Raw genomic sequence first — 19,531 nt, 5'->3', positions numbered from 1 at the left:
ATTTATATACTACTCTGTGTAAAACAGAGAGCTAGTGGGAAGCTGCTGTGTAACACAGGAAGTTCAGCTCCGTGGTCTGTGATGACCTAGAGGGGTGGGATGGGGGTGGGAGGGAGGCTCAAGAGAGAGCTGATTCACTTCATTGTACAGCAGACACCAACACAACATTGTAAAGCCATTATACTCCAATTAAAAATAAATTTAAAAAGAACTATATAAAATACAAAAATAAAAATTTTTTAAATATTTAAGAACAGGAAAAAAATAGCTGTCAAAAAGTACGACAGATCTTGGTAACTCTGGGAACTGTATTTTCTAGTTCTGTGTCAGGCTGAAAATTCTCATAATAAAAAAGCCCTCCAACTGTATGGGGGTGGATTCTACAAACAGAATACACAACAGCACTGCAGGTGAAGTGTATGAATATCAACAATAGTCACCACCACTTGTGTGTCCTGATCATCAGATCGACTTATCTTCAAGGAAAAATCTTATCTTCATGAAATCAGCAAACACATGCTACATCCATAATTCCCAAAAGGCTTCTTGAGAGTCCACTTCTTATCAGAAATCCTTTGAAAAAGACCTCTGTTACTAAAACTCTAAAATTATTTTAATAAGGGGAAACGGAGGAGGGTAGAGAAGCGAATTTGGATTAAATATCGCAGATAATGACTGTTCGGAAATTCAGATTATGCGCAGAGCGGGCAGGGGGTGGGGGGATGGGGGCTGTGGGAAGCCGTTCTCAGATGCCCAAACACAGGCCCACAGGCAGGTCCCTGGGAACTGGATGCTCAGGGCAGCTGCTGCCCTGCTGTGGAGAGACTGGGAACAGAAGGGGATGCTAGCTGGACCTTCAGGTGCGCCCTCCCCTCCCAGCACTGCCCCAGGAAATCCCACCAGGAGTCACTCCTACTAACAAGGGTCCCTGAGTTCCCACAGTCCCCAGTGAATTTGGGGTAATGGTTCTTAGTGGGGTCTGATAACAGAATCAACTGTGCTTGTTAACCATGCAAATCCTCAGGTCCCCACTGCAGACGTACTAAGTCAGATTCAGGATGGGGCCCAGGCACCTGCATGCTTATCCGTCACTCTGATGACTTGTGTTCAATGAAGTCTGAGACCCACAGTTCTCAGGTGCAATGGGGGCCAACCGCACTCCCAGTGGTTTGTGGCCAAATACATTCATTCCTGATGGTCTCCACTCTGAGATCAGGCTCCCCACTGCCCTCCCCACCAGGAACTTGCTGAGGGTGCCCTGGTCCTGTGGAGGCAGAAACTGCACAAACCAGAAGACAACCAGCAGCCTGCAAAAGTCGACGCAAAATGCAGAAGTACTGCCTGTAACTTTATCAAATCACCCCCAAAATAAAATATTTTCAGGTTTAATAATATCTAATAATCTAATAGAGTGAAGTTAGCTGGGTAAATGACATGAATTTCATTTCTATACCATCTACAAGGTTTTAAAAGCTTTCCTCCATGGGTAAGGCGTCAATATTGGGTCTGTTAGTAGTTTTAAAAAATATAGTCACACCACGTGAAATTTTATTCAGAACAAAAGGTCACATAAGCACCACATCTCAAAGACCGGGTGAAAAAAGTAGAGTCATTTAAGAACTGTGAAGCCCATTGTGTTAAACCCCTTATCAAAGGGGAAAAGCTACAGTAGCTGGCGGGCTGTATTGAGTAATTCCTGGATCAGTTAAGTCTGCGAGTTGGGTTGGGTTTAAATGGAGCCTTGTAGTGAAGCCAGAGATGAATCGTGATGCCGATACTGTGCAGGCTAATGAAAGAGCCCTGTGAATGGCCTCATTGTGAGCCTGGCCTGCAGATTCTCCCCTGAAATTCTATGCCTTTCTTTAGATCGTCTGATTATCAAAGAGGCAAGAACACTCGAAGCAGAGGAAATCCAAGCCTGCTACAATTATGTAAGGGTTTTAACAGTGCATTTGCTTGAAGTTTCATTGTTGCCATCGTTGTTAACCCACTTGTGTTCCATGTGCTGGGCCAGGGTTAAGACGCCTCTGTCTATGTCAAGCCTTGAGTTCATCATCTCGCTGTTGCTCACTGCTTGTCTGAGAACTGGGGTCTGCAGACTGTTACTCGGGACGGTTATCTTTTGGGTGGATTGTGAAGCTGAGAGTGGCTGCTCTCGCTTGGTGACCATGGACAGTTGGGAGGAAGTGACAGCAAACAGCTAGACATACATCCCGCTCCCAGTAGGTGAGAGTGCCTCGGGGCTCACCGAGCCTTTCCAGGGCCCGTCCAGGGAAAGCCACTAGACGTCGAGTGTCAGCAAAAATTCTCTTTCACTACTGAAGGTAACTAGCTTGACTTTGCTTCATTAAACTCTGACATTTTCTAAGCAACGGCTATTATTTGTGTTTTGTTTGTTTTGAAGTGGGAGAGATGTATCTATAATAAGTGATAATCTCACACACAACCACTAGCTCAGATTCTGAGGACAAGGAAAGTGTAAGGAACTTTCCAAGTATCACAACTGTTATCGGCACATCAGAAGATTACACAGCAGCAGCAGAAAAGACTTAAAAGGACACTGGATGATGGTATTATTACAGGTCTAACTTGTTGTTCTCTTTCATTTACTTATAATTTTTTAAAGTAAACAATTTATATACTTTAGTGTTTTATTCACAAAGAGTTGGATGCGACTGAAGTGACTTAGCACACAGATCAGTAGAATTCACCAAGGACAGCACTCAGACCCTGCAGGGTGGTTTTGGGGAGGGGGCGTGGCCACGAGGTGGGGTTCTGGACTGATCCCCAGGCAAAGGCGGGACTGGTTGAGAGGGCGCTGACTTCTGCAGATGATCCACTCGCTGTGCAACCCTGTGCAGCTTCCAAAACAAATACTTTCATGGGGAAAATGAAATTTCATTGATTTTTTTTTAAAGGCAAGTCATGCATCTTAGATAGGCATCCTATTGCTAGAAAAATCTACATTTGTCAGTGCGAAATATCTGGAAACAGTCTTCAATGTTCTTTCCAGATAGAAAAGAAAAACTAGAACTTCTTTCTTTAGAAAGAAAAACTAAACTAGAAGACTTTGGTGCTTAAGATATTTTACATGCAAAGAAGTTCTATTTGCCAATTTTAGCAGGAAAGAGATGGCAAGAAAGGAAATTTGAGCTAAAATCCTACTGTAACCATGGCAGAAAGGAATCCATTCTCAACTTGAGGGTGGACATGATCTACATCACAATTTCTGTCTCTTTGCACTAAATACATCTCTTGCTTCAACCTCTTTAGTCATCAGCAATTTCTTGCTTCAACATGTTTCAGTTCAGTTCAGTTGCTCAGTCATGTCCAACTCTGCGACCCCATGGACTGCAGCATGTCATGCTTCCCTATCCATCACCAACTCCCAGAGCTTGCTCAACTCCTGCCCAATGAGTCAGTGATGCCATCCAATCATCTCATCCTCTGTCGTCCCCTTCTCCTCCTGCCTTCAATCTTTCCCAGCATCAGGGTCTTTTCCAATGAGTCAGTTCTTTGAATTAGGTGGCCAAAGTATTGGAGCTTCAGCATCGGTCCTTTCAGTGAATACTCAGGACTGATTTCCTTTAGGATGGACTGGTTGGATCTCCTTGCAGTCCAAGGGACTCTCAAAAGTCTTCTCCAACACCACAGTTCAAAAGCATCAATTCTTTGGCACTCAGCTTTCTTTATGGTCCAACTCTCACATCCATACCTGAATACTGGGAAATCTGTTTAATCATCAGCAATTTCTTTTTTATTATTATTAACTATTTCTTTATTTTATTTCTAAAAATTATTTATCAATTTATTTATTTTTGGCTGCACTAGGTCTTTGTGCTTTGTGGGGGCTTCCTCTAGTTGCATCAAGTGGGGGCTACTCTCTAGGTGCAGTGCACAGGCTTCACACTGAGGTGGCTTCTCTTGTTATAGAGCATGGGCTCTAGGCGCATGGGCTTCAGAGGTTGCGAGTCATGGGCTCTAGAGGGTGGACTCAGTAGCTGTGGCTCATGGGCTTAGGTGCTCTGCAGCATATGAAATCTTCCTGGACCAGGAACTGAACCCGTGTTCCCTGCATTGGCAGGCCAATTCTTATCCACTGCACCACTAGGGAAGTCCCACTATTTCTTGAAAGAGCACAATTGTTAAAAATCTATCAGATTAATAGACTACTATGACTAGATTTCTCAAGAGGTAGATGTTATAATTACAAAAAAAAATCCCATAAATCTTCTTATTGTAGAACAAATAGCATGTGTTAAAGTACAGGTTTTCAATATCACAGATAATAAACTGCACTGTGCTCTAACCAAAGCCTCACATTTTTCATTAAAAATCAAAATACTTTTAAAGCATATTATAAATCCTAAACAATGTTCTATAGTAATCTAGAATAAACTATACTCAATTAGAGACTTTTCTAAAGTAAAAAGCAGAGCAGGCTGTCCTGAGGAATGTCCTGGGGATTGGGTGTCGAGGTGACCAGGGTGGCTGTGGTCTGCTTCCAGCAGAGGTCTTTCCTCAAGTAACCATAGGGGATGGAGGTGAGAGAAGGGACACAGGTGACAACTGCTGGCCTGATGGTGTGTCTATCCCCAACTCATTCCAACAAGTTTTTTAATACCTTTTAGGATATCATTTATTTACAATTAAGTTAAAATGCTTGACATAAAAAAATATTATAATTTAAAATATTCTAGGACTTCCCTGGTGGTGGCTAAGAGGCTGCCTGCCAATGCAGGAGACACAGGTTTGATTCCTGGTCCACAAAGATCTCACATGCTTCAGAGCAATAAGCCTGTGTGCCACAACTAGTGAGCCCACACGCTACGACTACTGAAGCCCCTGTGCCCAGGGCCTGTGCTCCACAACCAGAGAAGCCACCGCAATGAGAGGCCCCTGCACTCGGCCCCCACCGAACTAGATAGCGGCCCCCACTTGGGCAACTGGAGAAAAGCCCATGCAGCAAGTGATGACTCAGCACACCCAAAAGTTAATTAATTAATTAATTAATTATAAAAATAAAAAGAAATAATTTTTTTAAAGATTTTTAAAAAACATGTAGAAATGTTGAAAAGTTCTAACATACAGGTAAACTGTGGTCCAACATCTGAGTCCTTCAGCATGTGACATAAATACATCTTAATTCACTGAAGTGGATGCAGACAAAAGCACAAAACCTACCATTACTGAAAACTCACTCTAGGTGGGGGAAGGGAACTGAAATAAAAACCCTTATGCCTGGGGGAGGAAGAGGAATGAATGCTAGCGTTAGTCATTCAGTCATGTCCAACTCTTCGCGACCCCATGGACGGTAGCCCGCCCAGCTCCTCTTTTCAGGGATTTCCCAGGCAAGAATACTGGAATGCGTTGCCATTTTCTTCTCCAGGGGATCTTCCCAACCCAGGGATCGAAATTGGGTCTCTTGCACTGTAGGCAGATTCTTTGCCATCTGAGCCACCAGGGAAGCCTGAACGAGACAAAGGCTTAATCAGAATCCCAAGAGAAGACCCTTCCCAGGCCAGCAAGTGTTAAGTACCTAGTGAGAAAAGAACACTTCTGGGAAGGGACAGAGCAAGAACATGGAAAGAGACTCTCTCTGAGAGCACTGCAAAGGGAAGACTGAAAGCTGAGGGTGGAGAACATAGTGAGGGAGAACACCCTAAACACAGGTATTGCTTAAGGATTTGAAACTTGTATGCACCAAGGGTGACTACAGAAACTTGCAAACCTTAAAACTTGCCCAACTCCTAACTAGATCAACTCAAATCCTTACAACAAAAGCCTTGTAGGAAGAAAGGTGTGTCAAATCCCAGGCGTAAATCTGCTGTCCTGCTCAAAATGTCCGGATTTCAAAAACAAAAAATTATGAGGCATACAAAAAAGTGCACACCCAAGAGACAGAGGGATCACAGGACCAGATCCTGGTATGATTCAGATACTGGTACAATCTGACATTGAATTTTAAGTAACTGTGATTAAAAATATTAAAGGCTCTGGGGTGAAAAATGTGGACAACATCATATGGGTGATTTCAGCAGAGAAATAGAAACTGGAAGACAATATCAAAGAGAATGCTAAAAATTAAAAACAAAGGAGAGATGAAGAATGCCTTTGACTGACTCATCAGTAGACTCAACACAGTTGGGAAAGAATCAGTGAACTGCAGACCAGTCAATGGAAATTAGCCAAAGTGAAAAACAAAGAGCAAAAAGATTGAGGAGCATATACAGAGCATCCAGGACCTGCAGGAAAATTATCAAATGATCTATCACATGTGTGACTGAAATCCAAACATTTCTAGGGTCAGGGAATGGGGCAGAAGACAACATTCCAGGAAATAATGGCTGAGAATATCCAAAACTAAAGAAAATCCCAAATTACACAAGCATGAAGCTGAGAGAACACAATGCAAGATAAATACCCTTCTTTACCCCCAAATCCACACACATGGTTGTGGATTTGGGGATAAAGAGGTATGTTATGTTCAAACTGCTGAGTAAAGCAGACAAAGAAATACTGAAGGCAGTCAGAGAAAGAATCACATAATATATACAAGAATGAAATTAAGACTTTTTGAGAGATCATAGAAGATGGAAAGTAATGGAGTGACATTTTTAAGTGCTAAAAGAAAAAATACCTGTCAACTCACAGTTCTACAGTCAGTAAAAACATCTTTCAAAAATGAAGAAACAAAAACTTTTCCGAGAAAAACAGTAAGTTTAGGAATTCATTCCAAGCCAACCTGTGAATCTAAGAATAGGAATAAATTTTAAGGGAAAGTCTGCAGGCAGAAGGAAAAAAAACTAGCCAGAGAGAAAACTGGATCTATATAAAGAAATGAAGAACACTGGAAATGGAGTAAATGAAGATAAAATAAATGTTTTGTTTTCAATTGCTCTAAAATATAAGTGAACATCCAAAGCAAAAATAACAGCAGTGCATTGTAATGGTTTACATTAATTTGTTTTCAAGTATTGAACCAGCCTTGTATAACTTCGATAGGGGACGACAGAGGATGAGATGGCTGGATGGCATCACTGACTCAATGGACGTGAGTCTGGGTGAACTCCGGGAGTTGGTGATGGACAGGGAGGCCTGGCATGCTGCGATTCATGGGGTTGCAAAAAGTCGGACACGACTGAGTGACTGAACTGAACTGATGTATATTTTTAGATCTGATTTGCTAATATTCTGTTAAGTATTTTTACATCTATGTTAAGCCTTTGTTAGACCTCCTCCTCCTACCCAAAATGTGTTTTGTAATGAAGACTGGATATAAAACTCTAACACTCGCTAAGTCACCATTGAAACAACAGGGTTTTATACATGTCTACCAGCCTGAGAGAAACGTCTCTGAAGGAAGTAAAACAAAAGTGGTAAAGAAGAAAATACTCATGAAGGTTCTCAAAGGGAACAGGAGTGTCAAACAGAATTAATATACCAGATTGTGGTCAGAGGTCACACACGGTCACAATGTGATTAGGAAAGACTCCACATTCCCAGTGCAGAGTGTCTGGGTTGGATCCCTGGTCAGGGAACTAGATCCCACATGTCACAACTGAGTTTGCATGCCACAGCTAAAAGATCCCACGTGCTACAACTGAGACCTGGTGCGGTCAAATAAGTAATAAAATAAATATTAAAAAGAAAAAAAGAAAACCTGAACCAAGATTTTAAAATCAGAAATAAAAATTCCAACTTCTAACTTGCTTAATGTGAAAAATCCGAAGATTCAGGCAATTCCAGGTGTCCTTCCTGGGTCTGAGAGCCCACCTGCCCAGTCTCTCTAACTCTGAGAATTGCTGATGTGGGAAAGAGTTCACATGAGATGCAACATTCATCCAATTCCAGGATCGTGAGGGAAAATGCATCACTGAGCCAGAAATCTTACATTCACTTCTGGCTCAGAAACCCAATCTGATATGAGAAGATAAACACTGACCTACCACTGACTGCATGTTTACCCTTGGTCAGTTTGGTTCCCTGGTCATAAATGGGGATACCGAGGGGCTGAAGGGTGAGCCCACTTTGCCGACTTCTTCTGAGCCAGGCGCTGCTTGGGTGCTGATAAAAAGGAGCTTGTTTAATTCACAGATGCCCACTCAGCTCTCATGACAATGGAGCAGCTCCATGATCGCCTCATTTTACAGTGGAGGGGGCTGAGGCAGAGAGTCTGGGTAAGGAGCCCCCCTCCAAAGCCAGACTCCTCCACTTCACTGACATGAAGTCCGTAATTCTAAAGGTCTTTGCAAAACACTACAAAACATTTTGATTTATCATTTACAAATTAACTAAAGGAAGAAACTCAAAACACCAAATAGGTCAAGGGTTAGAGAATATTGTGGGTCACCTTCTAAGACGCATTTGTTTTCCTTAGTGTTTCTCACATTGGAAGACATATTACAATCAACAGCATTGTCGATATGGTGTCATACAGTACATTCACAGATATTCACTCAGAATATTCCCATGTCTGAAGACAAACGTGCTATCAGAATCACAGTGCACAGCTCCAGGCAGAGGCTTGATCAAATGTGCAGAGGTGAGTAAAACAAGCGGTTGCTGCTGCTACTGCTAAGTTGCTTCAGTCGTGTCCAACTCTTTGTGACCCCTTAGATGGCAGCCCACCAGGCTCCCCTGTCCCTGGGATTCTCCAGGCAAGAATACTGGAGTGGGTTCCGTTTCCTTCTCCAATGCATGAAAGTGAAAAGTGAAAGTGAAGTCGCTCAGTCGTGTCTGACTCTTTGCAACCCCATGGACTGCAGCCCACCAGATGGGATTTTCCAGGCAAGAGTCCTGGAGTGGGGTGCCATTGCCTTCTCCAAACAAGTGGTTATTTCCCTTTAAATAGTAACCAAAAGGGCAGGCCCTGCCCAGGGGAACAGCAGGGACCACAATTAACTGATAAAGCAAGGCCAAGGAGACTTCATGCTCTAGACCAGCCACCCAATGAAACACAACATGAGTCACATATGCAATGCTGTTTTCTAGTAGCCACATTAAGAAAGCAGGAAGAAACAGATAAACTTAGTTATACCAATAAATTTTATTTAACTCAATATATCAAAATATTGTCATTTTATTCATTGGAAGGACTGATGCTGAAACCAAAGCTCCAATACTTTGACCACCTGATGCAAAGAGCCAACTCATTGGAAAAGACCCTGATGCTGGGAAAGATGCAGGAGAAGGAGGTGACAGAGGATGAGATGGCTGGATGGCTGACTCAACGGACATGAGTCTGAATAAACTCTGGGAGTTGGTGATGGACAGGGACGCCTGGTGTGCTGCGGTCCATGGTGTCGCAGAGAGTCGGACACGACTGAGCAACTAAAAAACAACAACTCAATATACCCAAATATTGTCATTTTTTTAAATTTTTATTTTATTTTTAAACTTTACAAATTGTATTATTTTTGCCAAATATCAAAATGAATCTGCCACAGGTATACATGTGTTCCCCATCCTGAACCCTCCTCCCTCCTCCCTCCCCATACCATCCTTCTGGGTCGTCCCAGTACACTAGCCCCAAGCATCCAGTATCGTGCATCGAACCTGGACTGGCAACTCGTTTCATACATGATATTATACATGTTTCAATGCCATTCTCCCAAATCTTCCCACCCTCTCCCTCTGCAACAGAGTCCATAAGACTGTTCTATACATCAGTGTCTCTTTTGCTGTCTCGTACACAGGGTTATTGTTAGCATCTTTCTAATATTGTCAATTTAATATGTAATCAGTGTTAAAAACTATTGAGATATTTTACATTATTTTCTTCTTTCCTTAGTAAGTCACTGAAATCCAGTGGGGATTTTACACCTGTGTCAGTTTGCAGCACCTGTCTAGTGCTCAAGTCTTGATGGCCCTGTGGCGACCACGACCACACAGGGCAGGCAGTTCTGGGCCCAAGGACACCTGTTAACCAAGGAGCCACCAGCATCCATTCTGTCAGAAGTTACAGCCCAAAATCACAGTGTGGACCTCTCAAAGACACTAAAAATATGTGTTGAATGTCACTCTTAAAAAAAAAAAAAGAAACTATTAAAGAAACAGGGACTTCCCTCACAGTCCAGTGGATAAGACTTCTCACTTCCAAGGCAGGGGCACAGGTTTGATTTCTGGTCAGGGAACTAAGATTCCAAATGCTATGCAATATAGCAAAAAAAAAAAAAAAAAATTTTTAACAAAAATAAATGTGATGGGGACCACATTAAAAGAACAAACAAACAAAACTATTAAAGAAACAAGAGCTCAGGGTGCTGGGAGAGGAGGGAAGCAGGAAGCAGGGTCTGTGAACCACCCCAACCCTGTGGGCAGCAGGGGGTGACTGCATGGGGGGTGGTGGGGGTGGAGAGGATACTGCTTAGAACAGCCCACTAAACAGAATCTAAAGCAAAGAGAACAAAAGCAGGACCCCAAACTGTCCAAAGGAGCAGGATCAGGTGCTGATGGCAAGGAGCAGCCTGGGGGCGGGAGGTGACGGGGGTGAGTGAGGTACCAGGAAACGTCTGGAGAATCAGGGTACAGACACGGTCTCTGTCTAGGGCATCTAGGATGCCCTTCTAACACCCACACAGCAAGCAATGACCACATCTGCTGCTGGAAACCGGCAACGAGATCAACCCTGACACGTCTGAGCACCACAGAGGGTCCTGGGGCCCAGCCAGGCCTCCCAGGAAGACGTGGGAACCTTTTCCTGGCAGCTGCAGGAGCTGAGATGCATCACGTACTCACACAGGCCATTTAACATAATAACTAAGCGCTTGTTTCCCTCTCGGCAGGCCTGGCAGGTGTCACCGGCCGGCTCTGGGGAGGCCCAGCCACCGCCCCATGCCAAGGTTCTCAGTGCGCAGGAGGCTGAACAAGCCCTGGTTGGGCAGCCCACCTGGGCCTGGGAAAGCTCCCAGAGGAGCTACTGACACCTCATGCAAAGAGTTGACTCACTGGAAAAGACCCTGATGCTGGGAGGGATTGGGGGAAGGAGGAGAAGGCGACGACAGAGGATGAGATGGCTGGATGGCATCACCGATTCGATGGACATGAGTTTGGGTAAACTCCAGGAGTTGGTGATGGACAGGGAGGCCTGGTGTGCTGCGATTCATGGGGTCGCAAAGAGTCGGACACGACTGAGTGACTGAACTGAACTGAAAGCAACAGGCTGCCAGTTCAGGAGATGCTGGACACGTGGGTTTGATCCCTGAGTCAGGAAGATCCCCTGGAGGAGGAAACGGCAACCCACTCGAGTATTCTTGGCTGGAGAATTCCACAGACATTCCTCTGGCTCCACCAGAGAAGCCCGGAGGGCTTCAGTCCATGGGGGTCACAAAGAGTCAGACACGACTGAGCAACTGAGCACACAAAGCCATAGACATGATTCTTCTAATACTTGCAGGAAACGTACATTCACGCATACTTCATAACCAGAAAGAAAGCCAAAACTGCGCAGCTCAAACGTAGGTATAAAAAAACTTAAGCTGTTGGCATAAGAAACTCTGGTATTTCCTGAGCATTTCAACAGCAGCTGGTATGTGGTATGTGCTTTGTACACCTTTTCATTTAATTCTCAGGATAATCATTTTGTGTATGACCCATGTTTTAGAAAAGAGACCGCTGTTTCCTACAAGCTGAGAACGCGCTGAAACTTGTGTAACGAGGGAGAGATGCGCCGGGCCGTGGACCCCGCATCTGTCTGTCTCCCAAGTCTGGGTCTTGACCACCACAGACTCAGCTGCTCCCAGAGCACCTGCCAGGGGATCCGTGTGCTTTTTACCACAGAAGTAATACACGTTCATTGCGGAAAATCTAGAAAATATGGCCAAGTAAAAGGACAAACCTCACAAAACTCCACCTCCAAGACACTTGTGTCTTTTCCCAGCATTTCTCCCCGAAAAATCAGATCACCCCACAGATGGACTCCCATTCTACAACTTTCTGGTCACTGCAGCAGAAGTTTCCTTAAGACACACAGTGCTTCATTTTACTCAAGAAGGACATATAGGAAGACTCCCTCCTCCTCGTGCAGAAGCTGCTTGTCCTCAAGGTCGTTCACACCCTCCCCTCATCCCTCCCCGCTCTGAGCTGTGTGTTCAATTTACTTCCAGTCCCACTTACTTCCCAAGGAAGGTGTAAGCTTCTCACAGGCAGAAGTGCCCTGTGGCCTTGCCAGGGTGCCAGCCTTTCCCATCCTTTTCTTGACCAAGGACAGGTGACAACTCGAGCAGACAGGGGTACACTCCATGCCCCAAACCATCTCACCCAGCCAGGAGACTTCCAGAGCACCTTCTCCTCCTCTCCCCTGCATGAGAGTCAGGCCCCAGAATATTACACAAAATGGGCTTTCCCTCCAGAGAGTCCTTTCCAGCCAGAATCGTCCTTTGTCCCCAGGCACAGCTCTCACGCCTCTAGGACACACGCATTTGGTCCCAGCTGAATGGTCGGACGAAGGATGCGAGAGAAAACGCACCAGGGAGACACCAAGGCAGCTGCAGCTTGACGCTGTTGGCAACGACTGACCATAGCGTTTGCCATATTCTGTGTCTTTTTTAGGCCAGTGATGAAAAAAATCTACCCCAAATAGGCTAGAAAATACATTACCAAAATCAGTACCATGGGATTCCCCTGGAGACGCAGTGGCTAAGAATTGGCCTTGCAATGCAGGGGATGTGGCTTTGATCCCTGGTCGGGGAATTAAGATCCCACATGCCGAGGGGCAACTAAGCCCAAGGGCTGCAACTAGGGGGTCCACGCGACTCAATTATTGGATCCGTGCGCCTCAACTAGGGGTTCCTGCGCCATCACTAGGGGGTCCGTGAGCCACGACTGGGGGACCGTGAGCCACAACCAGGGGTCCATGAGCCGCAACTTGGGGGTCGGTGTGCTGCGACTGGGGGTCTGTGAGTCACAACTAGGGAGGGTCCCTGCGCCGCGACTAGGGGGTCTGTGAGCCGCGACTAGGGGGTCTGTGAGCCGCAAAGAAAGTCCCGAGTGCCGCAGTTAAGACCCAACACAGCCAAATAAATAAATAAAAAGAAAAACAGGTCTTTTGTGAGGGTGGCAGGACTCAAGACAACTTGTTTCTCATTTCTCATTTTTAAAATAATGACTCTCACCTATTCTAACATTTCAGGAATAATGTCTCAGGAAAGTACCCCAAACGTATCAGGTTAACTGGGTCTAAGTAACAGGGTAATTCCGTTGTACCACAATGCTCTTAATAAAGGACATCCATTTCCAACTCTTCATCTCTAAAGAAGGGGATTCCCTCCTTAGAGGTTAGGGAGGCAGCAGACAGTTAATAAAAACATCAGCCTACACCCAGGAAAGTGTGGGTGTGGGCCCTGAATCTATAAGAAACAGCAGCTGGATCTCAACCACCACTTCGGACAGCCATTCTGTTTCAGGACAGAAACCAGTGGAGTTTTAAGGCAAGGACAACATGTGTTTCATATTTTCTGGCACTTTCAGCTGTTAACAGCTGGCTTTATGCAGGATCACTGTGTGGAACCCCACTCACGTAAGTAACTGTCACTGGTGACACATTGCCAGAGCCAAACCGAGCCTTCCGAAGGTCACTTCAGGAAAGAGCAAGAGGACCATCTAGAACAAGGTGGTCCTTAAAGGGTTCTAAGTTAGTGTGAAAGTGCCTCCTCCAGGAACGCCTCCATGCCCGACACACACCATCCGTCAGGGCTGTGCTGGTGACCAGGCTTCCATGTGTCAGGCAGGCAGCTCTCCCCTGGGCAGCTGGTCTGAACCCAATCCTAAAAGGGGACAGTCACCAACTTGAAAGAAACCTCCCTGTGTTTTCCCCTAATTGTTCAAACAGATAAGCTAGGCAGCAAGTCTTGGAATATTGACTTTCAAATGAAAATAAACATCAGGGTGGCTCAGAGCAAGCAGATCTGAACCCCGGGTGCCTGTGCCACCAGGAACAGCCAGAGCCAGAGAGCTGGCGGGAAAACAAACACCACCCCAGGCCTCCATGGCTCTCGCTGCGGGACACAGGGCCCTCGAACTTTCACTAGCATGGAGTTTTGCCCCGGGTGGTTTTTATTAATATTAAATTCCCAGATTCCTCATATGCCTTAAAATATATCTCTTAAAAAGGCAGGACTTCATGATGGGCTGTATGATACCTAAGGTTCTTGGTAAACAATGACCACCCACCACCAAGAGCAAAAAGGGAAAATAATATTACAATTGCGAAAAGTATTTACTATTTATTGTTGTTGTTCAGTTGCTAAGTCATGTCCGAATCTTTGCAACCCTATGGACTGCAGCACGCTAGCCTTCCCTGTCCTTTACCATCCCCTGGAGTTTGCTCAAACTTATGTCCATTGAGTCAGTTATGCTATCTAACCATCTCATCCTTTGCCGCCCGCTTCTCCTTTTGCCTTCAATCCTTTCCAGTATCAGGGTCTTTTCTAATGAGTTGGCTCTTCCCATCAGGTGGTCAGAGTATTGGAGCCTCAGCAACAGTCCTTCACTGAATATTCAGGGTTAATTTCCTTTAGGATTGACTGGTTTTCATTTCCTTGCAGTCCAGGGAACTCTCAAAAGTCGTCTTCAACAGCACAGTTCAAAAACATCAGTTTCTACGCACTAAGCCTTCTTTATGGTCCCACTCTCACATCTCAAGCACTAAATATGCATGCCATGGCTACTTTTAAATGGACTTACCACGTTTTCAACTGAATAATAAGATTAAAAATAATTTCCTTGGTTGGTATCTATACATTCCATTAATAGATTTCATAAAATAAAAATGTTTATATTAGACACTTGCTTATTTTGACTTTGAGCATTAATTTAGCAACCTGCAACTCCTAAGGCATAAGGGATAGTTAAGTTCCTAACTATAGGAAGAAAGGTTTAGATACACAGAGATATCTAGATTTCTATCTATATTTATATTATATACAATCAATGTTTTGTCACCATTCCAGGATTTGTTACAATGTCACCCCTTCTTTCCAAAAGAGTGGTACTGTGCTTTTTTTTAAAGAGAGATCTGAGCTTCTATTTTGTAAAGTTTAGGGAGAAGTAGGATTGCTCATGGAGAAGGCAATGGCACCCCACTCCAGTACTCTTGCCTGGAAAATCCCATGGATGGAGGAGCCTGGTAGGCTGCAGTCCATGGGGTCGCACAGAGTCGGACACAACTGAAGCGACTTAGCAGCAGCAGCAGCAGGGTTGCTCATTCAGTTTCATAGTAACTTTAGAACCAAATTACAAATGTCAGTGTTGGGACAAGGACATGTTCGTTGCTACAAATTTGGCTAGTGAAATACCTGTTTTCATTTATCAATTTAATAAGCATCTTAAAGATCAATGTACCCCACACTGGAGATCAATGTACCCCACACTGGTGATCCTGATATCCTCCGTCTTAATTGGCCACACTTACAAGGGTGAGGGGAATTCACAAGACCAGCAACAAGCCACCAAGGGCCAGACAGGGGTGTAAACCTCGAGGTTCCATTTTCAATGACTGCTACTGCTAAGTCGCTTCAGTCGTGTGTGTGACTCTGTGCGACCAGCATAGATGGCAGCCCACCAGGCTCCCCCGTCCCTGGGATTCTCCAGGCAAGAACACTGGAGTGGGTTGCCATTTCCTCCTCCAATGCATGAAAATGAAAGTTAAAGCGAAATCTCTCAGTCGAGTCCAACTCTTAGTGACCCCATGGACTGCAGCCTACCAGGGTGGTCCATCCATGGGATTTTCCAGGCAAGAGTACTGGAGTGGGGTGCCATTGCCTTCTCCGCCATTTTCAATGAACCTGACCTTAAAAACACAACTCAAAATACAGAAGAATGATACACAGTGATCATCAACCAGGTGTCATTTGTAAAAACACTGAGAATGATCACGTTGATTTTGACTGACCGAATCCCACCTGCGCAGGGGCCTTGCAGAGAAAGCAGGAGATGGACATGGACAGACGGGCTCACCTGGGGCCACAGCCCAGGAGGTGGCGGGGCCAGGCGGTCGCACAGACAAGAATGAGTGCGTGAAGGTGGGTGTCATCCACGAGCGCCTCCCCTAAGCCAGCCCTGCCAGGGCCAGGAGGGAAAGCCCAGCCCACAGCCTCTCCCTGGGAGGAGCTGCACGTCCACCAGCCTGCCTCCGGGGTGCGAGGTGCTGGTTTCCCTCTCCCTGACCCCACGTGGATGGGACTCAGTCCCGCTCGGCGATCCTGCAGTTGCAGCACACGGACGCCAGGGGGAGCAAGAGAGCGCGCGGCAAACGCAGACCCGGAAACTGACGTGGAGACGCGCCCCCAGGAAGAGCCCGGAAAGGCCCACAGGCTAGACGCGCTAATGGAGGACTCCTTTCCCTAAGTCGTGGGGAGGAAAGCACCTCAACAAACTGGAGCAGGGCCAGCAGGCTGGGATCCAGGCCAGTCTACGGTCCCCAGCCAAGAACGGCTTTTAGACTTCTGAAGGGCTGTAAAATATAAAAGAGGCTGTACTCAGCTCTCAAAGCCTGAAACGTTTACTATCTGGCCTTTATTTATTTTTTAAATTTGTGGACCATATATTAGAGTAATGGAGAAGGAAGATGCGACCCACTCCAGTATTCTTGACCAGAAAATCCCTTGGATAGAGGAGCCTGGTGGGCTACAGTCCATGTGGTCGCAGAGTTGGACACGACTGAGCACACACACACTTTAGACTAGGCTTTATTAGAACACAGACTTTCAGAGGCCAAAATACTACGTATAAAGCCTTATTTTTAAAAAAATTTATAATATTTTTTAATTGGAGGATAATTGTTTTACAATAGTGTATTGGCTTCTGCCATACAAGGTGAATCAGCTATAAGTATAATATGTGTCCCCTCCCTCTTGAACTTCCCCTCTACCCCCTAACCCCATCCTACCCCTCTAGATGGTCACAGAGATCTGTGTTGAGCTCCCTGTGTTATATAGCAACTTCCCACTAACTAGCTATTTTACAGAAACAGTGTCAGACTTTATTTTTCTGGGCTCCAAAATCACTGCAGATGGTGACTGCAGCCATGAAATTAAAAGACGCTTACTCCTTGGAAGAAAAGTTATGACCAATCTAGATAGCATATTGAAAAGCAGAGACATTACTTTGCCAACAAAGGTCCGTCTAGTCAAAGCTGTGGTTTTTCCAGTGGTCGTGTATGGATGTGAGAGTTGGACTGTGAAGAAGGCTGAGCGCCGAAGAATTGATGCTTTTGAACTGTGGTGTTGGAGAAGACTCTTGAGAGTCCCTTGGACTGCAAGGAGATCCAACCAGTCCATTCTGAAGGAGATCAGCCCTGGGATTTCTTTGGAAGGAATGATGCTAAAAGCTGAAACTCCAGTACTTTGACCTCCTCACCGAAGAGTTGACTCACTGGAAAAGACCCTGATGCTGGGAGAGATTGGGGGCAGGAGGAGAAGAGGATGACAGAGGATGAGATGGCTGGATGGCATCACTGACTCAACGGACGTGAGTCTGAGTGAACTCCGGGAGTTGATGATGGACAGGGAGGCCTGGCGTGCTGCGATTCATGGGGTTGCAAAGAGTCGGACACGACTGAGCAACTGAACTGAACTGAACGTAAATGTATCAATGCTACTCTCTCAATTCATTTGACCTTCTCCTTCTCTGCTGTGTCCAAAGTCTGTTCTTTATGTCTATGTCTCTATTCCTGCCCTGCAAATCGTACATTTTTCTAAATTCCAGATATATGTCCTAATACGTGATATTTGTTCTTCTCTCCATCAATGAGAAAAAAGTATTGACATCTATAATTGTGGATTCATTTCTCAGTTCAAACCAGGCATATAGTTGGGTATTGAACTTCTGTCCCCTCTGACAGACCCTTTTAATTAGCATGTTTTGGCCCATTACATTTAGTGTAATTATTGTAATTATTGATAGGGTTGGATTAAAATCAACTGTCTTGCTTGTTCTTTTCCATTTGTTCTGTTTGTTTTGTGTTTTTCCCCACCCTGCTTTTCAGCTGGCTTATAGATGGAGCATTTCTTATCATTTCATTTCATTTATCTCTATGATTGTTCATTTATACCTCTTAGAAATATTTTTTTGAGAAGTAACAGAAAATCCATTAGGATGGCAAAGACTGGATAATACTATCCAGCAACTTTACCCATATTTACATATTACAGTTCACTCCGAAATGTATTTCTCTCAACTGCACGTGGAATATTCATCAAAATAGACTATATTCTGAGTTATAAAACATGCCTCAACAAAATAAAAGAATTGAAATAACGTCAAGTATGTTTTGAGACTAGAACAGATTTAAACTCAAAATCAACAACAAAGATATATGGAAAACCCTCCCAATTTAAATAAATCAAACAACCCACTTTTAACTCTATTACTATGTGCTAGCAATGAACAAGCAGAAGCTGAAATTTGTGAAGGTACTATTTATGGTAGCATCTAAATCAGGACACGTTTATGTGTAAATCTAACAAAGCACGTGCAGTCCTGGTGAGTCCACATTGTACCACATTACAGAAAAGGCAAAGCTGCAGGGACAAAACCAGACCAGTGGCTTCGGGCCCAGGCCAGACCGAAAAGTGGGAGGAGGGGACTCTGTGGGGTGGCAGAAATGCTCTGAAGCTGGGGAGGGCGGTGACATGACCACATGCATTTGTTGGAGCACACAGACCTGAACATTAAAACTGCCAGCTTTTATTATATGTGAATAATAATCCAATTTTACAAATTAATACACACATGGAAAAGGAAAAATGAAATTCAGGATTCAACATGCACTCCTGGGCACACTCAGTGCTACTGTCCCCCTTCTCCCCCGACTCCCACCAAAAGGAAGATCACTCTGAGTCTCAGTGGAAGAAGACCAAAAAAGGCCGACCCTGCAAATGTATAAATTTTAAACCATAGTATTTATTACGAACACTGCTTCCTGTAATTACTAACAATCTCAAAGTCCTTACCAAAATGACTAAGCATTTTCCCAGTTTTAGAGGTAAAGGTTCAGATGCAAATTCTCACATTGACATGGAAAAACACATCTGAGTTGTCTGTGCTGACTATAAGGAAAGTCCATTTAGAGCTCACAATTCCATGACCAAAATTCCCATGGCTCCTACCAGCTAACTACCTGGATCTTAGGTAAAAAGTTGCAGAGATGAAATAAAGCCTCTGTGTCATAGCTAATGACTCTTAATGCTTTGCAACAGTCAATGCTTTAGAAACTTTTCAGAATACACTTATTTCTCCAGCACGCTAGATTTTCTTGCCAGGCCAGATTTGATTTCAAAATTGCACTAAGTGCTAGAAATTCAGGTTCCATTCTCACTCCCTCCCACGTTTCAGCAGAGGAAACCTTCTGACCCAGGTGCCTGCCCACTGGGACTTGGGTGGAAGACAAATCGACCACTCACATTTCTAGGGCGGTGATTCCCGGGGCTCAGTAACTCGCACTACTGGAAGGTTTGTGATTAAAGAAGTGTTTGTGTTAATTCACATGCTCTCCTCCTGCCTTTGGGCAATTCCCTAAAGTAACGATCAT

The 19,531-nt window shown here is 44.6% G+C and overlaps 1 protein-coding gene across 1 annotated transcript in view; it reads right to left on the bottom strand.

The window, feature by feature from the left end:
- CRYL1 (crystallin lambda 1) overlaps nt 1–19,531 on the bottom strand; it is a 56,702-nt gene that overhangs the window by 16,469 nt on the left and 20,702 nt on the right. The gene's annotated exons all lie outside the window — the stretch shown is intronic.

The sequence above is a fragment of the Bos mutus genome, chromosome 12 (assembly GCF_027580195.1).
Source record: "Bos mutus isolate GX-2022 chromosome 12, NWIPB_WYAK_1.1, whole genome shotgun sequence".
Taxonomy (NCBI): Eukaryota; Metazoa; Chordata; class Mammalia; order Artiodactyla; family Bovidae; genus Bos; species Bos mutus.
The sequence above is the reverse complement of the archived record's forward strand: the minus strand, read 5'-3'. Positions and strand labels throughout refer to the sequence as shown.